Source organism: Nerophis ophidion, linkage group LG07, assembly GCF_033978795.1.
Source record: "Nerophis ophidion isolate RoL-2023_Sa linkage group LG07, RoL_Noph_v1.0, whole genome shotgun sequence".
NCBI lineage: Eukaryota > Metazoa > Chordata > Actinopteri > Syngnathiformes > Syngnathidae > Nerophis > Nerophis ophidion.
The window spans coordinates 24,296,206-24,303,847 of NC_084617.1; the positions used below are offsets into that span (position 1 = coordinate 24,296,206).

The window sequence follows — 7,642 nt, forward strand, 5'->3', positions numbered from 1 at the left end:
TTGAATTTTAAAGAGTCGAAATTGAACATAAACTATGTTTCAAAATTTAATTTTCACTTTTTTTTGTATTTTCTCCTCTTTTAAATCGTTCAATTAAGTGCTTTTTTCATCATTTATTCTCTACAAAAAAAACCTTACGTAAAAGGAAAAAAAATATACGACGAAATGACAGACAGCAATACCCATTTTATATATATTTTTCATATATATAGATTTATTTATTAAAGGTAAATTGAGCACATTGGCTATTTCTGGCAATTTATTTAAGTGTGTATCAAACTGGTAACCCTTTTCATTAATCAGTACCCACGAAGTAGCTCTACGTTTCAAAAAGGTTGGTGACCCCTGGCTTAAATAATACAGTTATTTATATAATATCATTATTTATGATACAGCATGTATTATATGCATGTTTACGTTATCATGTCAGCATGCTGACATTAAAGTGCTAGCTTTTTTAAGCTAATTTTGCAACCCCTCACCTTAGAGTCGCATAACTTAGTATGTGACACTTGTCTACTGCTAGCATGCTCATGTTAGCATGCTAACATTAAAGTGCTAACGTTTTTAGCCAATTGTACTTTTTTCCCCCTGTATATCCATACCCATACACCTTAGAGCAGGGGTGTCAAACGTACGGCCCGAGGTTTTATCTGGCCCGCGGGATGAGTTTGCTAAGTACAAACCCCGTTTCCATATGAGTTGGGAAATTGAGTTAGATGTAAATATAAACGGAATACAATGATTTGCAAATCCTTTTAAACCCATACTCAATGAATGCACTACAAAGACAACATATTTGATGTTCAAACTCATAAACTTTATTTTTTTTCTGCAAATAATAATTACCTTAGAATTTCATGGCTGCCACACGTGCCCAAGTAGTTGGGAAAGGGCATGTTCACCACTGTGTTTCATCACATTTTCTTTTAACAACACTCAATAAACATTTGGAAACTGAAGAAAATATTTGTTGAAGCTTTTCAAGTGGAATTCTTTACCATTCTTGCTTGATGTACAGCTTAAGTTGTTCAAAACTCCGGGGTCTTGTTGTCGTATTTTACGCTTCATAATGCGCCACACACTTTCGATGTGAGACAGGTCTGGACTGCAGGCGGGCCAGGAAAGTACCCGCACTCTTTTACTACAAAGCCACGCTGTTGTAACAAGTGGCTTGGCACTGTCTTGCTGAAATAATCAGGGGCGTCCATGATAACGTTGCTTAAATGACAACATATGTTGCTCCAAAACCTGTATGGACCTTTCAGCATTAATGGTGCCTTTACAGATGTGTAAGTTACCCATGCCTTGGGCACTAATACACCCCCATACCATCACAGATGCTGGCTTTTGAACTTTGCGCCTATAACAATCCAAATGGTTATTTTCCTCTTTGTTCCGGAGGACACCGCGTCCACAGTTTCCAAATATAATTTGAAATATGGACTCGTCAGACCACAGAACACTTTTCCACTTTGCATCAGTCCATCTTAGATGATCTCGGGCCCAGCGAAGCCGGCGGCGTTCCTCGGTGTTGTTGATAAATGGCTTTCGCTTTGCATAGTAGAGTTTTAACTTGCACTTACAGATGTAGCGACCAACTGTAATTACTGACAGTGGTTATTTGAAGTGTTCCTGAGCCCATGTGGTGATATCCTTTACACACTGATGTTGGTTTTTGATGCAGTACCGCCTGAGGGATCAAAGGTCCGTAATATCATCGTTTACGTGCAGGGATTTCTACAGATTCTCTGAACCTTTTGATGATTTTACGGACCGTAGATGGTAAAATCCCTAAATTCCTTGCAATAGCTCGTTGAGAAATGTCGTTCTAAAACTGTTTGACAATTTGCTTACAAATTGGTGACCCTCGCCCCATCCTTGTTTATGAATTACTTAGTATTTCATTGAAGCTGCTTTTATACCCAATCATGGCACCCACCTGTTCCCAATTAGCCTGCACACCTGTGGGATGTTCCAAATAAGTGTTTGATTAGCATTCCTCAACTTAATCAGTATTTATTGCCACCTTTCCCAACTTCTTTGTCATGTGTTGCTGGCATCAAATTCCAAAGTTAATGATTATTTGAAAAAAAAACAAAAAACAATTTATCAGTTTTAACATCAAATATGTTGTCTTTGTAGCATATTCAACTGAATATGGGTTGGAAATCATCTGCAAATAACTGTATTCCGTTTATATTTACATCTAACACAATTTCCCAACTCATATGGAAACATGGTTTGTGTAAAAATGAGTGGAAATTTTAGAATTAATGAAACTGCTGTACTACATGTGTCCGCTAGATGTCGCAATAGCAATTGTTTGTATCTTTGTCGATAATGCTACATATGTAAAAACACATATAAACCACATGACATTAGTGCACCAGTCGAGGAAAATGAGTAAGCTACATAAATAACATCCTGTAATTCCCATCCATCCATCTTCTTCCGTCCATCCGAGGTTGGGTCGCGGGGGCAGCAGCCTAAGCAGGGAAGCCCAGACTTCCCTTTCTCCAGCCACCTGGTCCAGCTCCTCCTGAGGCTTTCCCAGGCCAGCCAGGAGACACAGTCTTCCAAATGTGTCCTTGGTCTTCCCCGTGGCCTCTGTAATTTGATTTTGATATCATTTTTTTTATCTTGATAGATAGAAAATGAACACCAATGAGTTGACTGATGAACAATATCACATAATTTATTCAGAAAGTATAAATAACGTCAAATAAAGATGGAATACTATTAACCGCAACATGTAAGTGTAAAAAAACAACAACATTGTGAACTGTAAATTTTCAGAATGTCCTTGTTCTATTTTTAAAGAAAGAAAACAATCTGAAGTTGTCTTTATTTTCAAATCATTGTGCCGTGATTTGACCAGTCCGGCCCACTTGGGAGTAGATTTCTCTCCATGTGGCCCCCGATCTAAAATAAGTTTGAGACCCCTGCCTTAGAGTCATATAACTTGGTTTGTGACACAAGCTATCTATTAGCTTGCTAGCATACTAACATTAGCATGCTAACTTTTTTTTAGCTAGTTTTGCAACCGTTTAGCCCAGAGTAATATCACTTGGTGTGTGACACTTGTTAACTGTTTGCAACTGCAAGCTAACTTATACTTGCTACCTTTTTAATCTAACTTTACACTTTTTTTTCTATATACGCAGCCATACACCTTTGAGTCATATACATTGGTATATGAAACATGCTGACTGTGATCATGCTATCGTTAGCACACATGCTAAGTGTTAGCATTTTTATGTAAACATGCTACTGTTTTAGGCCAGCTCCGTGGCTCATTTTGTACAGTTACACACAAAACTCATAGATTCAGACACTCAGCCCATCACAAATTTCCAAAGGAATTTTCTAGTTTATTATGATACAGGTGCTGTGAATCAAGCTAATGTTTTTACAAGATCCAGAAATGTAAACATTACTTTAATTTAAAAGAAGCTAATTGGTGTGGTTATTGTGAACCATTTCATGCACGGTCCTTATTGATCTTGTTCGTCACATTAAATATGGCAACACCAGTGAACAATACTGGATTACGCGTTCTTCCTCCTCGCGCATGTAACAGTTATTGTTGTTTTTGGACGGCATTAAAGTCGTCATATCATGATTTCCCCCCCTACATTTAAACAAGGTCCTTGTGGTTTACAGAACATGTGCATAGACCTATTTTCAAATCGCTTTTTTTCCCTTTCAACACAGTTTGTAATGGCAATTTTCTAATCAAGTAGTCAAACAACATTGTCTTTATATGAAAAGCTCGAGCGTTTCAAAAGGCACAGGTCACATTCGTAGCAAGTGCAGAAGGAATGCACAATAGGAAGAAAGACGTGTGATTTTTTTTTAATACACTGAATACAAGGTGAGAGGAAGGGAGTAGGTGTGAAGACTTTTCTTCGGCATGGTAATGCCGGTGTAGTTTTCCCGTGGATGCGTCGAAGCAGAACACAGCAAAGGTAAGATATAAGGTATTTATTTAATAACAAAATGCTATGAACAAAAACACTGGTGTAAAGAGAAAAGGTAAACAAAAGACGCTAGCGTGAAAGCTAGGATAAAACACAAGGAAAACTAAAACTTGGTACGAGGACACAAAAGAGTAAACAAAAACATTCAGCATGGAAGCTGGAATATAAAGTGGCTTAGCATGAGAGCTAGCGAGAAAATACATACGAAGGATGAGAGTTGTCACTGATGCGTGTGGGCAAATTAGGATCCGAGAATGAGTGAACAGAAAAGGTGAGCTTAAATAGGAGGGTGATAATTATTAGCAGGTGTGCGGGGCGAGACTAGCAGGTGGACTAATGAGTGACCATGGTGACAAAGCAAACAGGAAATACGGAGTCGGAGAAATATACAAAATAGAAAAATAAATAGTTTAGAGCTGAGCAGCAGATCGCAACAGTAGGCTCAGTTCGGAGGGGGGAGAGAGCATGTGACGCAACTCAGTGGAAAGTTCCCTCACTGGGAACAGTGGTGCATTGTTGAATGAGTTGGATACTACAACCAATCACAGCATTCTCCTTCTTCAAGTCGCATCTTGGCCATTTTATCCGTTAAACTAAAGCATGAACTAAAAATGGCGGACATGTGCAAGGCAGTCCAGTTTCAAGAGTCCAAATGCTCGGGGGCCCGACAGTGAAATGAGGATGTTATTGTCAGGACTTTGACTTGGATTTCTTTTGCTTTTTCCACGCAGAGGGAATTTGGAACGAGCCAGGCGTGAATTCAGGTACATATTTAATTTATTTATATACTATAACACAAAAAGGAAAAACAAAGGGCGCGCTGAGTGGCGGATAATAACCTAGACTAAACTCCAGACAAAACTGCACAATGGCGTGACTATATCCAAATAAACAAAAGATACTATCAAAGGTACAAAACAAACCAAAAACATGCACAGAGGCATAAATACAAACAAGATCTTACGTGGCGTGGTCAAAACAATCATCAGTGTGGCAAGGCAAGGTAGGTGCGTGGTCATAGTAAGTAACATGTAGCACAAGCATGTAGCAAGTAGTACAGCATAAGCAGTAAACAAAGTTCCCAGGCCGAGGAACAGAAAACAAATGACTTAAATAGTGACTATGATGATGAGAAACAGGTGTGGGGCTGAGGGAAGGGGCGTGACTTGGAGACCAGGTGGAAACTAATGAGTAACTAACGAAACCAACAAAACCAGGAAGTGCAAAAAATGGGAAACCAGAGTCCAAAAACAAGGCATGACAGTTATATTCCTTTGACACTGCAACGTAAACACATGGGTTTTCACAATTAATTAGCGTGTGCAGCTCGACAGATAGTGAACAGCATGAAGAAACAGAAGCTCCAGAAGGTTTTGTTGAGGACTGATGTTACTTCTTTTAAATAATTTTCCGTCCTTAATTTGATTTCTTACCACTTCTTCCTTCATTAAGACTAAACATATACACATAAAATAAACATTACAAAAGTATAACACCCATTGTGTATTTTACATAAATTTAACAGGCTTAGTGTTATTACATTCACACAACACAAACCCTCCTCATTGTTAGAAAGCCCACTGTTTCATATGTTTGTGTTTATGCTTCACAGAGGAGAGTATTTGGCGAGCGCCGTTTTGTCCTATTACTTTCGTCAGTTCTTGAACTCACCGTAGTTGTGTGGACTGTGGCGCAACAGTTTCTCAGACGCTGCCACAGAAAGACATGTTTTCTGTCACTCCTCCTTTGTCCACCAAATGTTTATACTGTGCTTCAATGCACAAAGGTTAGCTTTGTTGATGTTATTGACTTGTGTGAAGTGCTAATCGGGCACATTTAGTCAGTGCATGACTGGAAGCTAATAGATGCTAACATGCTATTAAGGCTAGCTGTATGTACATATGGCATCATTATGCCTCGTTTGTAGGTATATTTGAGCTCAGTTGAAGTATTTAATTTATATGATAGTTGTTTGTGCGCCATGTTGTTCCAGACCACAGCAAACGTTACCCAGCTTGCACAGACTAATAAATCCATTAGAAGAAGACAGCCTGCCTTTTCCTTTGACTTAGACACCATTCTAAGCCAGTAATTTCCAGGAGTTATCTCACCCTTTAAGAAGTTTTACTAATGTTTTCCAATGTTGTAAAAATTGGTAGAGTAAACAAGTGGTGGGAAAAAGTACTACAACTGAGTACCAAAACAGATATTGCCCTATGGTTAAAAAACACTGACCTTTAACACGAGGTTTTGTCTTTAAATATATATTATATGAGTTTTATTGGCACCTTTTTTTACATGATGTCTTCCTTCTTTTGTGTTTCTTTCTGTCCCAAAACCTGCTCATATGGTTTTGTGCCCCGCAGTCATCAGATGTTTCTCCTTGGCTTTCATTTCCTTCTTCCAACTTTCACCAACAAACTAACCTTTGTTTGGAAACATCAAACTCTTGGCTCGCGGCCGGCTTGGCATCTGCAAACAAGCTAACGATGCCAACGATTGGCGCAGCCGGAAGTTAGCGCAAAGAGGCACATGGTTCCATGATGTTGGTATGTGAATGGACAGACAAGTGTTTGTGTGCATGGTGTTTTTATGTGAATGGACAGACAGGTGTTAGTTTGCATGATGTGTGTTGGTGAATAGACCGGAAACTTTTTGTGTACGGATGTTTTTATGTAAATGGGCAGACATGTGTTTGTTTACATGATGTTTGTAGGTGAATGGACAGACAGGTGATTTTTTTTTTAACATGATGTTTGTAAGTGAACGGACCGACAGGTGTTTGTTTACATGATGTTTGTAGGTGAATGGACGGACATGTGTTTGTTTACATGGTGTTTGTAGGTGAATGGAGAGGACAGGTGTTTTTGTACGTGATGTTTGTAGGTGAATGGACCGACAGGTGTTTTTTTACATGATGCTTGTAAGTGAAGGTACCGACAGGTGGTTGTTTACATGATGTATGTCGGTGAATGGACAGACAGGTGATTGTTTACATGATGTTTATGGGTGAATGGACGAAGAGGTGTTTGTTTACATGATGTTTGTCGGGGAATGGACAGACAGGTGTTTTTTTACATGATGTCTGTAGGTAAATGGACGGACAGGTGTTTGTTTACATGTTGTTTGTAGGTCAATGGACAGACAGGTGTTTGTTTACATTATGTTTGTAGGTCAATGGACAGACAGGTGTTTGTTTACATTATGTTTTTAAGTGAAGGGACCGACAGGTGTTTGTTTACATGATGTATGTCGGTCAATGGACAGACAGGTGGTTGTTTACATGATGTATATCGGTGAATGGACAGACAGGTGATTGTTTACATGATGTCTATGGGTGAATGGACGGAGAGTTGTTTGTTTACATGATTTTTATGGGTGAATCGACGGAGAGGTGTTTGTTTACATGATGTATGTAGGTCAATGGACAGACAGGTGTTTGTTTACATGATGTTTGTAAGTGAAGGTACCGACAGGTGGTTGTTTACATGATGTATGTCGGTGAATGGACAGACAGGTGATTGTTTATATGATGTTTATGGTTGAATCGACGGAGAGGTGTTTGTTTACATGATGTTTGTCGGGGAATGGACAGACAGGTGATTGTTTACATGATTTTGTCGGTGAATGGACAGACAGGTGTTTTTTTACATGATGTT

The 7,642-nt window shown here is 38.9% G+C and overlaps 1 long non-coding RNA gene across 2 annotated transcripts in view; it reads left to right on the plus strand.

Annotated features, from left to right (window-relative positions):
• Positions 1-3,785: 3,785 nt before the first annotated feature.
• LOC133556092 (uncharacterized) overlaps positions 3,786-7,642 on the plus strand; it is a 65,621-nt gene continuing 61,764 nt past the window's right edge. Inside the window, exons 1-2 of one of the 2 annotated variants that reach the window (XR_009807449.1) lie at positions 3,786-3,971; positions 4,715-4,747. This is a non-coding gene — a long non-coding RNA (uncharacterized LOC133556092). The remainder of the gene's footprint in view (positions 3,972-4,714; positions 4,748-7,642) is intronic. The other variant, XR_009807448.1, reaches the window with a different exon arrangement.